Source organism: Triticum urartu, chromosome 6 (genome assembly GCF_003073215.2).
Source record: "Triticum urartu cultivar G1812 chromosome 6, Tu2.1, whole genome shotgun sequence".
NCBI classification, from domain to species: Eukaryota; Viridiplantae; Streptophyta; class Magnoliopsida; order Poales; family Poaceae; genus Triticum; species Triticum urartu.
Window position 1 is genome coordinate 346579771 of NC_053027.1, and position 15244 is coordinate 346595014.

Consider the following 15244-nt stretch of genomic DNA (forward strand, 5'->3'; position numbering starts at 1 on the left):
CGACCTCTCTTGTTTTTGTAAATATGATTAGTTCATCGTTCCTGATTCAGCCTATTATGAATAAAACATGTTTTCAATGACAATTAGACATTATAGTTGCTTATGCCATGCTTAATTTGCTCGGAGTTTATAGTGGTTTACCTTGCGTGCCAACATGCTATTAAAATGGTTGTGATGTGGTATGATGGGGTGGTATCCTCCTTTGAACGATTCGAGTGGCTTTACTTGGCACATGTTCACGCATGTAGTTGAAACAAAATCAACATAGCCTCCATGATATTTATGTTCATGGTGAATTATATCCTACACATGCTTGCATTTGGTGTTGATTAATTTTAATGCATGTTCATGACTGTTGTCGCTCTCTAGCTTCCGAGTCTCTTTCTAGCCTTCACTTGTACTAAGCAGGAATACTGCTTGTGCATCCAATTCCATAAACCCCAAAGTTTTTCCATATGAGTCCACCGTACCTACCTATATACGGTATCTACATGCCGTTCCAAGTAAATTTGTATGTGCCAAACTCTAAACCTTCAAATAAACATTCTATTTTGTATGCTTGAATAGCTCATGTATCAACTAGGGCTATCTGTATCCTCCATGCTAGGCGGGTTTTCAAGAGGAGTGGACTCCGCTCCTCATTCACGAGAAAATGGCTGGTCACCGGGATGCCCAGTCCCATGCTCAAATTAAATCAAAATAATTGCAAACAAAACTCCCCCAGGATTGTTGTTAGTTGGAGGCACCCGTTGTTTCGGGAAAGCCATGGATTGATGCTTGTTGGTGGTGGGGGAGTATAAACTTTACCGTTCTGCTTGGGAAGCGCCTATAATGTGTGTAGCATGGAAGATATAGAGATTTCTCGGTTGTTATGTTGACAATGAAAGTATACTGCTCAAAATATTATTCATCTCTATTTCATAATCGAGCTCTGGCACCCCCACAAATCCCTGCTTCCCTCTGCGAAGGGCCTATCCATTTACTTTTATACCGAGTCATCATCCTTTTATTAAAAAGCACCAGTTGGAGAGCACCGTTGTCATTTGCATGTTACTGTTAGTTTACATTGAGTATGACTTGACTGGATATCTTTTACCATGAATTACGATGTATAGTCAGTCCTTGATCTTTAAAGGTGCTCCGCATTTATGTTTTGCGGTCTCAAAAAGGGCTAGCGAGATACCATCTTGTTATATCATATTATGATTGTTTTGAGAAAGTGTTGTCATCCGAGATTTGTTATTATTGCTCGCTAGTTGATTATGCCATTGATATGAGTAAACATGAGACCTAAATGTTATGGTGAATATGGTTAGTTCATAATGATTGCTGAAAACTTGAATGTTGGCTTTACATATTTACAACAACAAGAGCAAACAGAGTTTGTAAAAGTTTTTCTTTATCACTTTCACTTTCTCAACTGAATTGCTTGAGGACAAGCAAAGGTTTAAGCTTGGGGGAGTTGACACGTCTCCGTCGTATCTACTTTTCCAAACACTTTTGCCCTTGTTTTGAACTAACCCGGATTGACGCTGTTTTCAGCAGAATTGCCATGGTGTTATTTTTGTGTAGAAATAAAATTTCTCGGAATGACCTGAAAATTTACGGAGATTATTTTTGGAATATATAAAAAATACTGGAAGAAGAATCCACGTCAGGGCCCACACCCTGTCCACCTGGGTGGGGGGCGCGCCTACCCCCCTAGGCGCGCCCCCCTACCTCGTGGGCCCCTTGACGCTCCACCGACCTCAACTCCAACTCCATATATTCGTGTTTGGGGAGAAAAAAATCAGAGAGAAGGATTCATCGCGTTTTACAATACGGAGCCGCCACCAAGCCCTAATCTCTCTCGGGAGGGCTGATCTGGAGTCCGTTCAGGGCTCCGGAGAGGGGAATCCGTCGCCATCGTCATCATCAACCTTCCTCCATCACCAATTTCATGATGCTCACCGCCGTGCATGAGTAATTCCATCGTAGGCTTGTTGGACGGTGATGGGTTGGATGAGATTTATCATGTAATCGAGTTAGTTTTGTTAGGGTTTGATCCCTTGTATCCACTATGTTCTGAGATTGATGTTGCTATGACTAATGCTTGTCACTAGGGCCCGAGTGCCATGATTTCAGATCTGAACCTATTATGTTTTCATGAATATATGTGAGTTCTTGATCCTGTCTTGCAAGTCTATAGTCATCTATTATGTGTTATGATCCGTTAACCCCGAAGTAACAATAATCGGGATACTTACCGGTGATGACCGTAGTTTGAGGAGTTCATGTATTCACTATGTGTTAATGCTTTGGTCTGGTACTCTATTAAAAGGAGGCCTTAATATCCCTTAGTTTCCAATAGGATCCCGCTGCCATGGGAGGGTAGGACAAAAGATGTCATGCAAGTTCTTTTACATAAGCATGTATGACTATATTCGGAATACATGCCTACATTACATTGATGAACTGGAGCTAGTTCCATGTCACCCTATGTTATAACTGTTGCATGATTGATCGCATCCGACATAATTATCCATCACCGATCCAATGCCTACGAGCTCTTCATATATTGTCCTTCGCTTATTTACTTTTCCGTTGTTGCTGTTACAATCACTATAAAACAAAAGATATTACTTTTGCTACCGTTACCACTACTATCATATTACTTTTCTACTAAATACCTTGCTGCAGATATTAAGTTTCCAGGTGTGGTTGAATTGACAACTCAGCTGCTAATACTTGAAAATATTCTTTCGCTCCCCTTGTGTCGAATCAATAAATTTGGGTTGAATACTCTACCCTCCAAAACTGTTGTGATCCCCTATACTTGTGGGTTATCACCAACATAAAAGCATCTACGATTGAAAAGGCAAGGCCTCCTGCTTGGGAGCCTCCTAACTACTCCAGGTCGTCAGCGGCCGTCACATAGTAGTAGGCACCCTCGGGGTAGTAGTAGTCATCAGTGGTGTCGTCTGGCTCTTGGGATCCGTCATCTAGTCGCAACAATCGGGTATGGGGAAAAAGAGGTAGCAAAGCAACCGTGAATACTCATCCAAAGTACTCGCAAGACTTACATCAGATCTAAACTAAGTATGCATCTGTATCAAAGGAATGGGTTGTATCTGTGGACTAAACTGCAGAATGGCAGAAGAGAAGGGGAAAAGCCTAGCCTATCAAAGACTAGCATCTTCAAGCAGCTCCAAGCGTCTTGCTGCATCAGAAGAGATAAGAGTGGCATACTTTAATATTAGTAAGTATGTTGTAACATTGCCTAGAGATCACTTCCTCGACTCCCTGTGAGGAAACAATCCCGGAGCCATCATATCCATTACATGCCTCAACATCCAGTATCCAGTTCTAGTTGTATCAATCGGGATACAACTCCGAGTGTCCGTTACTGTAGGACAAGCTATCGATAGATGTTTTCTTCCCTGCAAGGGTGTACCAACTACCCACCACGCTCGATTAACTCCGACCGGACACACTTTCCTGGGTCATGCCCGGCCTCGGCCAAATGATACGCCGCAACCTGACCTAGGCTTATATAGAGAGGTCAGCACGCCGGACTAAACCTATGCCCCCAGGGGTCTTGGGCCATCGCCCCGAGAACTCCTGCACGTTGCGTGGGTGGCCGGTGAGCAGACCTAGCTACCTCCTTGAAAAGGCAGGTGCTTACGCAGTCCAACCCGGCGCACGCCTCTCAGTCGCATGACGTCTATTAAGCTTCGGCTGATGCATACGACGCAGAACGCCCATACTATGCCCACATGATGGTTAGTGCTATCAGGCCAGAGGCCCCTCGAATCAAATATCCAAATCATAGTCGATTAGGAACGTGCGGTAACAAGCAGAGACTCACGAAAGATGTGACCCCGTCGCCCCGTCTCGAGCACTTGCGGCAAGGGCTAGGAATGCCCGACCACACCCCGTAATTATCTCGCGGGCACCTTCCAGGTCAACCCGACTCCACATCACTCGCAATTAAGCTCGCGCGGGTACCCCTCAGGGTCGACCCATCTTTAGTAACATGGTTCAGTGTAAAGTCATAGTAACCATAGTAACCGTGTGTCTGAAACAGCAAGGGGGAAACCTGAGGAATCACCCTTGATGAATCCCACTCGATGTAACCATCAAGGTGGACTTGGAGGAATCACCCTCGTTGGTCCACACTTGAGGGGTTGCATGGTAGAGTCATTATTAGGAGTGGGCAAACAGGAATCACCCTCGACAACCATGACCGAATAGCTACACTACAGGGTTAACATCAGAAGTGCTGATGAGGTATCACCCTAGGCACTCGATAGTAACTCTACAGAGTCGTACAACTAAGGGGGGGGTGATGTGCGGTGTCGGGGCCTGGACATTGATCATGTCGATCGAGTCATCAAACATAAAGCGGGGCAACTTGGACAAGATGGGGGTCACTGATGGATCTCTAACCAGCCTATACTAAGTAGTTTAGCATAACCAGAAAAGGTATGAAAACAGGTAGCAAAAACAAGCTATGCATCAGAATAGGAGCAATCAATTACAGTAGCAAAATCTAATGCAAGCATAAGAGAATAGAATGGGCGATACCAGAATGATCAAAGGGGGGGCTTGCTTGCCTGGAAGCTCTGTTGAAAAGGAAGAAGTGTCATCGTCGACGTAGTCGATCACAAGGGCATCAGCATCGTCTCGGGGTCTACCGGAGAGAAGAGGGGGGAGAAACAATAAATAGCAAGCATACAAATGCAACAAAAAGCATGACATGGCAGTAAGCTATGCTAGGAGTGCTCTAACGCAGTACTACACGTTACAAACGGAGAGGGAAACCATCCGGAGGGGTTTTCCTGGCGTCTGGCTTTTTCCGGAGAGACGAAAGTGAGGGGACGGTTCCATGTTCAGTATGCTAGGGGCATGTGACAGATGAACGGACCGCGTATTTGGATTCGCTAGATTTTTCTGAGCGACTTTCATGTATAAACTTTTTTCATCAGAGTTACCGATTATTTTATATGAATTTTCAAAGTTTCTAGCACTTTCTAGATTTATTTAAATTAACAGCAATTTCCAGAAATGGAATATGACATCAACATGATGTCACGGTGATGTAAGCAGTCAACTGACCCGCTGACTGGTCAAACTGACCAGTGGGTCCCACCTGTCATAGACAGAGGCCTTAACAGGGTTTATTTAAAACTAAGGTGAGGTTAATTAGCAGTTGGGCCCCACATGTCAGTGGATAACCAGGTTAACTAATTAAGTTTATTTAGAATTTTTTTTAATTTGACTAATTAAGCGGTGGGGCTTGCACGTCAGTGGCACAGGGGGTGCCCAGTCAGCAGTTGACTAGGTCAAACCAGTCAACATGACCCATCGGGCCCACACGTCAGCCTCACAGGGGATGCCACGTGGCGCCACGTCGGACGCTGGTGACGGAGCGGCTTCGACGACCCAAGCAACGGCGGCGCCTCACCAGAGTTGACCGGAGCCGCGCTATAGGGGGCCTCCGGACCTGCGACTTGGACCTACGGGTGCGGCCCGGTGCCGCGCACACGATGGTGACGATGTCCGGCGTCGGGGACGACCGGAGCATCGCCGGTGGCGAGCGGAGGCGGCAGCGGCGTTCCGGAGCATGTCGGGAAAAGCCTATGGGGCGCCAAATCGGTCTCGGCTGGTCGCGTACGGACGGTCGTTCGATGCCGCATCCATCCACGGTGGCGGCGCGGCCCGTAACGGGCTGGAACGATGACGACGAGAGGCGGGGCGGACGCCGACGTTCGACCCCGGTTGGAGACGAGGCTAGAGGGTTCGACTAGCGGCACAGTGGGGCACGTTCGAACTATGGGGATACGTTGAGCACGTTCCCGAGCTCAGGCGACCATGGCATCAATGGAAGCAACGACGATGAGCGGCACGGCGGAGCTGAGCTCGGCCGTCCATGGCGGTAACGTATGCGCAACAGAATGAGGGGGAGGCAGGGGGAGGACGTGCGGTGCTCACCGTGCGGGTGCAAGGAGGCCCCATGAGTGAACGGGAGCACAGAGGTGACGTCGGAGACGAAGGAGGAGGCAGCGGCGATTGGAGATGGGGAACGGCGGATTCCCGATGCTGCAACTCCTCTAGGCTCCACCTGCGATCACCAGACATCGAGGAAGACGATGGCGAAGATGACGGACACGTCGACGAAGCGATGTGGTGGTTGTTGGCTGCGGCGGAGCGAAGCAGGCGGCGAAGGCGGGTGTTCGGGCGAGGTGGAGAAGGGGGTCTAGAGCAATCCCAGAGGGAAGCGGAGCGACAGAGGAGAGAGTGAGGCGCGGTGGAGAGGACCGAGGCATCCCGGGCCTTATCCTCTCGCGGCGACGGTGATGAGGTGGTGCGATGGGAGCACGCCCGACGCGTCTCGGGTCGGGGCTACAGGGGAAGAAGGCGACCGGGGGGGGGGGGGGGGAGGTTGGGCTGACTTGGGTGAGCCAAGGCCCAGGAGAGGCAAGGGGGGGGGGGCTCTCTCACCTCTTCTTTTACAATTTTTTATTAAAAACTTTTTTGTCTTCTTTTATTTTCAGCAAGCAAAATAGTTTTATAAAAACTAATCTTGCACCTAAAATACCATTTTAACTTAGGCCACTGCTATAATTAACTTGGCACCAAAATAAAGTAGTTTAGTATTTTTATAAATTAAAAAGCATTTAAACAAATGTTTTAAGCACTGTTTTAACTAGCTTGGGGAAATTAGACAACATGCGAAAATGTCGGTTCACTATGAATATTAACAAGTGATTATTTGTCACATGATGAACATTTTTGTTTTCATGTTTGAGCAATTTGAATTTCAGTCAGAATTTGAAATTGAATTCAACTGGAATTTTAAAGAGACAGGAGAAAATGATGAACAAACACTAGTTTAGCAAAAGGATTAACTTAACCCCAGGGGTTACTGTACCATCATTACACAGGGGTGTTACACGCTATCAGGGCCGCGGTGTGCTCCTCAGTGCGGAGGGAGCGTTCCATGTTTCCATTCACTGTTATAACACCGCGTGGTTCGGGCATCTTGAGTTTGAGATAGGCGTAGTGCAGGATTGCATTGAAACGAGCGAACGCGGTTTGTCTGAGCAGTGCGTGGTGGCCACTGCGGAAGGGGACAATATCGAAGATCAAGTCTTCGCTGCGGAAGTTGTCCGGCGAGCCGAAGACCACTTCCAATGTGACTGAGCCCGTGCAGCGGGCCTCTACACCGGGTATCACTCCTTTAAAGGTAGTTTTAGTGGGCTTGATTCTTGATAGATCAATACCCATCTTGCGGACTGTGTCCTGATAGAGCAGGTTAAGGCTGCTGCTGCCGTCCATGAGGACTCACATAAGGTGGAATCCATCGATGATTGGATCGAGTACTAATGCGGCAGAACCTCCATGACGGTTACTAGTCGGATGGTCCCTGCGATCGAAGGTGATCGGATAGGCCGACCATGGGTTGAATTTTGGGGTGACTGGCTCTATCGCGTAGACGTCCCTTAGCGCGCGCTTGCGCTCCCTCTTGGGGATATGGGTGATGTATATCATGTTCACCGTTTTGACTTCGGGGGGAAATTTCTTCTGACCCCCTGTTTTCGGTGCGCGAGGTTCCTCGTCGTCATCCTCACTGGGTGACCCTTTCTCCTTATGTTCGACATTTAACTTACCGACCTATTTGAAGACCCAACAGCTTCTGTTGGTATGGTTGGCAGGCTTATCAAGAGTGTCGTGGATCTAGCAGGGTCGATCAGGTATTCGGTCCAGGCTTGATGAACCATCATTGTTTCATTTGAATGGCTTCTTCTGTTGACCAGATTTGGAGCCACTGAATCCGGTGTTGACTGCCATATTCTCTGCATCATCATTGTTGTTCTGACGCTTATGTTCGTTGCGTCGGGGCCTTCCATTGCCGTTTCGGGCTGCGGAAGTGCCGGGGTCACTAGTACTATTACCGCTACGGGCTAGCCATGGACTTCGACTTTTCTTGGCCAGGTGTCGGGTGAGCCATTCATCGCGGATGCGGTGTTTGAAGGCTGCTAGGGCTTCGGCGTCCGGACAGTCGACAATCTGGTTCTTTTTAATTAGGAACCTGGTCCAGAATTTCCTGGCCAACTCTTCGGGCTGTTGGACTATATGACTGAGGCCATCAGCATCCGGAGGCCGGACATACGTGCCTTGGAAGTTGTCTCTAAAGGCATCTTCCATGTCTTCCCATCTTCCAATAGAGTTTTCTAGGAGGCTGTTTAACCAGTGCCTAGCTGCCCCCTTAAGTTTTAGGGGAAGGTATTTGATGGCGTGTAGATCATCACCGCGAGCCATGTGAATGTGGAGAAGAAAATCTTCAATCCATACCGCGGGATCTGTTGTGCCGTCGTATGATTCGATGTTCACGAGTTTAAACCCTTTAGGGAACTCGTGCTCCATTACCTCATCGGTGAAGCATAGGGGGTGTGCGGCGCCTCTGTATTGGGCCATGTCACGACGCAGTTCGGATGGAGTCCGTATGCGGTTTTCAGCCCAGGGTTGGTTGTGTTTATCGCACCAGGCTTGATAGCCCGCCTCTCATGCTGGAGCATGACCCCGCGATCCGTAGATTGACCTGGTCTGACCTACCTTATTTTCCAGGTCCTGTCATAGGTCGTATGTGTATCCCCAAGCTGTTATTTCTCTGCTTTTACGGCGAGGTCGTGCGGGCTGGTGTTCGGCTTGAGTTGCCGCTCTGTCCCGGCCACGTGGTGGTCTATCGGGTCCGTCATCCACATTACGCATGGGTAGTATGGGCTCCAATGCCTCATCGCCGAATTGGGGTAGCAGCTTGTGCTTTGGGTAACTCTTTGCTGGGCATTCAAGGCCGTATTCTTCGGCTGCCAGGACGTTAGTCCATCTGTCCTTGAGCAGATCTTGGTCGGCTTGAAGATTTTGCCGTTTCTTTTTTAGGCTTCTAGCCGTGGCTATTAGCCGGCGCTTGAAGCACTCTTGTTCGAGGGATTACTTTGGCACAATAAAATCTTCGTCGCCGAGACTTACGTCGCCCTCGGAGAGTGGCAGATAGTTGCTATCCTCCGAGTCGTTGTTCCATGTTTGTTCGTCAGGGTCAACTTGCCCGTCCTCCCGATCATCCTGTTCGGATGTTGGTTCGATGGGGTCTTCTTGGTCTTCGGCGTTCTACGGAGTATCATTGTCTTTGGTGCCGGTATTGCTGTTCTTACTGTGACGCGATTTAGAGCGGCGCTGCTGTCATCGACGTTTCAGCGGTATCTTACGAGGTTCGACCTCTACTGGGTTTTTCTCATCATCGTCGTCACTGTTTTTAGGTGTATCCACCATGTATACGTCATACGAGGAGGTGGCCATCCAACGTCCGGTGATTGGCGGTTTCGGGCCTGCTCCTCTCCGGCATCGTCGTCCATACAGTCGATGTCTTCGGAGGCATAATCAAGCATGTCGGTTAGGTCCTCGACAGTGTCTATGAAGTGGGTGGTGGGTGGGAAGTAAAATTCCCTATTTCCAGCCCCTAGTCTGGGCTAGGCGTGATTTAGACGCGGTTCCTCTGTGATGACAAGGGATCGCATTAAGTCCAGAGCCTCGTTTAAGAGCGGGGTTTGGACGGGGTCGGAAGTTTCTGGGCCGAGCTCGCATGATGCGGGCCTCCAGGGTTCGGAAGTAGTATCCGGAGAAGAGTCCGACCTTGCAATGATTTCCGGAGACGCTATTCTCTCGGTGTTGAGCTCTAAGGCCGCAGAGAGTCCGACCGGCTCTAGACTCCCATCTTCGGACCTGATGACGCGCTCCGGATCTAAGGCCGGAGCGGTGGTTGAGGCCGCGAACCCTTGGAAGATCAAGTCTCCTCGGGTATCAGCGACATAGTTCAGATTTCCAAACTGATCTGGTGACCAGGGGCGTAGCTGTCGATCTGCTCCAGGTGGCCAACCGAGTTGGCACGTAGTGCGAAGCTGCCGAATACAAAGATCTGGCCAGGGAGAAAAATCTCCTTTGCGGCACTCGGTCCTTAGTTGTCGGTGTCAAAACCGGCAGATCTTGGGTAGGGGGTCCCGAACTATGCGTCTAAGGATCGAAGGTAATAGGAGACAGGGGACACGATGTTTACCCAGGTTCGGGCCCTCTTAATGGAGGTAATAGCCTACATCCTTCTTGATTGACTTTGATGAGTATAGGGGTTACAAGAGTTGATCTACCATGAGATCGTAATGGCTAAATCCTAGATGTCAAGCCTATATGATTATGACTGTGATTGCCTCTACGGACTAAACCCTCCGGTTTATATAGACACCAGAGGGGACTAGGGTTTGTACAAAGTCGGTTTACAGAGAAAGGAATCTTCATATCCGCACGCTAAGCTTGCCTTCCACGCCAAGGAGAGTCCCATCCGGACATGGTGGAAAGTCTTCTGTCTTGTATCTCCACGGCCCATTAGTCCGACCCATATCACATAGCCCAGAGGCTCAACGAAACCATAATCCTAGACTCCCTCACTAGTGACAAGCATTAAGCATAGCAAAGTCATAGCAACATCAATCTCAGAACATAGTGGATACTAGGGATCAAACCCTAACAAAACTAACTCGACTACATGATAAATCTCATCTAACCCATCACCGTCCAGCAAGCCTACGATGGAATTACTCACACACAATGGTGAGCATCATGAAAATTGGTGATGGAGGAAGGTTAGTGATGATGATGGCGACGAATCCCCCTCTCCGGAGCCCCGAATGGACTCCAAATCAGCCCTCTCGATGAAGAATAGGAGGTGGCGGCGGCTCTGTATCCTAAAATGCGCTGAATCCTTCTCTCCGATTTTTCTCTCCATGAATAGGTACTTATATAGTTGGAATTAGGCTTGGAGGAGCTCCAGGGGGCCCACAAGCCTGCAGGGCACGCCCCCAGGGCTAGTGGCCTCTGGGTGGCCCCCCTCTGGTTGATTCTTGCACCAATATTTTTTTATATATTCCAAAAATATTCTCCGTAAATTTTCAGGTCAAACCGAGAACTTGTATTTCTGCACAAAAGTAACACCCTGGCAATTCTGCTGAAAACAACGTCAGTCCGGGTTAGTTCCATTCAAATCATGGAAATTAGAGTAAAAAACAAGGGCAAAAGAGTTTGGAAAAGTAGATACTATGGATACGTATCACCCGGTGAGACCCGAGTTTCCCTGGAAACAACTTGAGACAAAAGTTAAATAGGATGACCTTGTCCCCCATAACAAAGGTTCATTTCAGTATCTTACGGTCGTGCCACATCTTAACTTTTTCTTTGGACAAACTGGCACTCTTGTAAACACTGTTACGAAGCTCTCCTAAAGCATGTATGTCTAGTAGTCTTTTCTCACCTGCCTCCTAAATATTAAAATTGATATTTTTGATTGCCCAATAAGCTTTATGTTCTATTCCAAGGGTAAATGATATGCCTTGCCATAAACCTTCTTGTACGGTGACATACCCATGGGGTTCTTGTAAGCGATGCGGTAGGCTAATAAAGTTTTGTTTAGCTTTCCTGCCTAGTATTTTCTGGACTTCTACACTGTCTTCTGTACCATTTTCTTTATTTCTCGGTTCGAGTTTCCACTTGATCACTGATTGAGGATGATATGGTGAAGCTATATGATGGGTTAAACCGTACTTATGAAGTACTCCCCCGAAGATTCCCTGTAAAAAATGAGATCCACCATCAGTAATAAGAACTTTAGGGACTCCGAACCTAGGTAGTATGATGTCCTTTATCATCTCCACAAGGTAGCCTCATCTGTATGATGAGTTGGGATGGCTTGAACCCACTTGGTAACATAATCTCCAGCCACAAGAATATGAGTATGCCCATTTGAAACAGGAAATGCCCCCAATTAGTCCAATTCCCAAACATCGAAAGGTTCACAAACTAGACTATAATTCATAGGCCTTTCTTGTCTCTGGTCTATATTACGTGTGCGTTGACAAGCATCACAATTTTTAACAAAGCTGTGCGCATCTATAAAGAGTGAGGCCAGTAGAATCCTGACTAAAGCACCTTGGCGGCGGTTCGATCACCTGTGTGATTTCCTGCATAAGGGCTGCTCCATGACACAACGCCTAATCAAGTCATCTGGCCTATGCTGGTAAAGAAAAGGGTCATCCCTAAAATAATACTTCAGATCGCTGAAGAACTTTTCCTCTGATGATAATTCATATTAGGCTAAATGTACTTCCCTACAAGAAATTTAGCATAATCTGTAAACCAGGGCTCTATATTTTAATCATAGCCAAACTCTCACTAGGAAAGGATTCATTTATTTGAACTAGATTGTACGGCATTCTTTCCATTCGTGATAGGTGGACTGCTACTGGATTATCCTCTCCTTTGCTGTCTACTATCTACAAGTCAAACTCTTGAAGTAGCAATATCCATTGAATCAATCGAGGCTTAGCGTCCTTCTTAGCAAGAAGATAACATAAGGCACGATGATCTGTGTGGACTATTACTTTTGAACTACTAATATAGGGCCTTAATTTATCACAAGCAAAGACAATATCAAGTAATTCTTTCTCTGAAGTAGCTAAATAATTTTGATCTTCATCGAAACTCCTACTAGCATAATAGACAACATTAAGTTTTTTATCATCTCACCGTCCCAAGACAGCTCCAATAGCATAGTTTATAGAATCACACATGATCTCAAAGGGTTAATCCTAGTTTGGAGGTTGGATGTTTGGAGCTGTGATCAAAGCTGTAAGTGCATCAAGTGCCCCTTAGTGGTTTTGGAGTATTGAAGACAAATAGGTTGAGGAACTAATGTGTTTGTGAGTATACACATGAGATAGAGTCCCTGAAGATTTGGTTTAACACATGGAAGACAACCCCTAAAAATGGATTTCTTCAAGTGAAGAATTTGGTGATGAATTGGTACAGCCTTTGAAGAAATTGATGTGAATACTTTGAAGCTTGAAGACTTTATTTTTATAGTTTCTTTTCTTCTTCTTTGAGTCATAGGAAAAACCGTACTGTTAAAGGGGGTCTAGGTGAAAAATATTTCACATTTCCAAAGTGATGCTCAAACTTACTCAAACCTATACACACAAAAGCCACTTCGAGTGAAGTCTTTGGAAATCTCCAGTACAGCTGACGCATTTGCTAGCGATTGTGACGAAGTTCATCTGGTCACTAACAAATTTGGTGCGATCTGCCTAAAAGTGAGGAAATTGAGTGCCCTAACAAATTTGAGAGCTCAGATTCCGACCATTGCTCCGCCGCGTGCCAGCTGTCGAGTGGATCCTTGTCCTGACAATGGTCGAATCAGAGAAGGGAATTTATGAGAATTCATGTCGGGATGCCCCTGGCTATAAATAGCCACCCCCGCAACCACTTGTTGGTTGGATGCTCCGAGAGAACTTGACACTTGTCATTTGAGAGCATCCCATCCTCTGACAACTTTGAGAGAAACCTATGTGAGGAAAAACCCAGAGCCAAAGTGATTGGGCATCACTTAAGAGATTGATCTGTGTGATCCGACGCCTGTTACCATTGAAGACTATCATTCTTCCAGACGGTTAGGCGTCAAATTCGGAGTACACCAAGAGTCATTGTGGTGTGCCGGTGAACAAGTCTATGAAGGTTTTGGAAGTCTCCCTTGAAGACTTATTACGAGTGTTTGGGCGAGGACTAAGTGACCTTAGATCAAGAGGGATACAGTGAGGACTGTGTGTCCTCTGAGTTGTGACTCAGCCACCTCAACCAGACGTATAGTTGATGCATACGAAATTGCATTGTCTTCACTGAGCCAACCTGGTTTCAAATTCCTCACCCTCTCTTACATTATTCCGATGCTGAATAATTTGTGATCTAAGCTCTGACGAATTTGAACTGAAGAATTTCATCTCTCTATCGTTCATTTCTTCAGTTCATATTCTTCATCTTTGTATGATTGTATATGATTGCATGTTCTTCACTCTTACGTATCTTGGTTGCATGTGCTCTGATTCTGTGATGACTTAGTTTCCCTTGTGTTTCTATTTCTTCACTCTAATCTTCATGAAATTCTTTAGAGTTTGACGAATTTCTGAAAATCTCCCATTCCCCCCTGTGGGAGATAACCTGCACTTTCAATTGATATCAGCACAAGATACTACCTTGTTCTGTGTGATTTTGGTTTAACCACTTAGAGTTTTAGTTATGTCAATCATAGGTACGAAGAACGTGTCCGTCGCGAGCCCCATCTTTGATGGTTATGACTATGTGATGTCTACTACACAACTTGTTCTTGTAGACTCTGTTGGGGAACACAGTAATATAAAAAAATTCCTATGCACATGCAATATCATAGTGATGCATAGCAAGGAGAGGGGAGAGTACCGTCTACGTACCCTCGTAGACCGTAAGTGGAAGCGTTATGACAACATGGTTGATGTAGCCGTACGTCTTCATGATCGACCGATCTAGTACCGAAGATATGTCACCTCCGTGATCTGCACACATTCGGCTCGGTGATGTCCCACGAACTCACGATCCGGTAGAGCTTCGAGGGAGAGCTTCATCAGCACGACGGCGTGATGACGGTGATGATGTTGCTACCGGAACAGGGCTTCACCTAAGCACCGCTACGATATAACCGAGGTGGATTATGGTGGAGGGGGCACCGCACACGGCTAAAGATCAGTGATCAACTTCTGTGTCTATGGCGTGCCCCCTCCCCCATATATAAAGGAGTGGAGGAGGGGGAGGGGGCCGGTCTCTCTAGGCGCGCCCCAAGGAGTCCTACTCCCACCGGGAGTAGGATCCCCCCTTCCCTTTGTTGGTTCTAGGAGAGAAGGAAGGAGAGGGAAGAAGGAAGGAAAGGGGGGCCGCCCCCCTCCCAATTCGGATTGGGCTTGGGGGGTACCCCCTCCTTTGCTTATTTCCCCACTCTTCCACTAAGGCCCAATAAGGCCCATATACCTCCCGGGGGTTCCGGTAACCTCCCAGTACTCCGGTATACTCCTGATTTCACCCAGAACCATTCTGATGTCCAAACATAGGCTTCCAATATATCGATCTTTACGTCTCGACTATTGCAAGATTCCTCATCATGTCCGTGATCAAATCCGAGACTCTGAACTACCTTCGGTACATCAAAACACATATACTCGTAATACCGATCGTCACCGAACATTAAGCGTGCGGACCCTACGGGTTTGAGAACTATGTAGACCTGACCGAGACATGTCTCCGGTCAATAACCAATAGCAGAACCTGGATGCTCATATTGGTTCCTACATATTCTACTAAG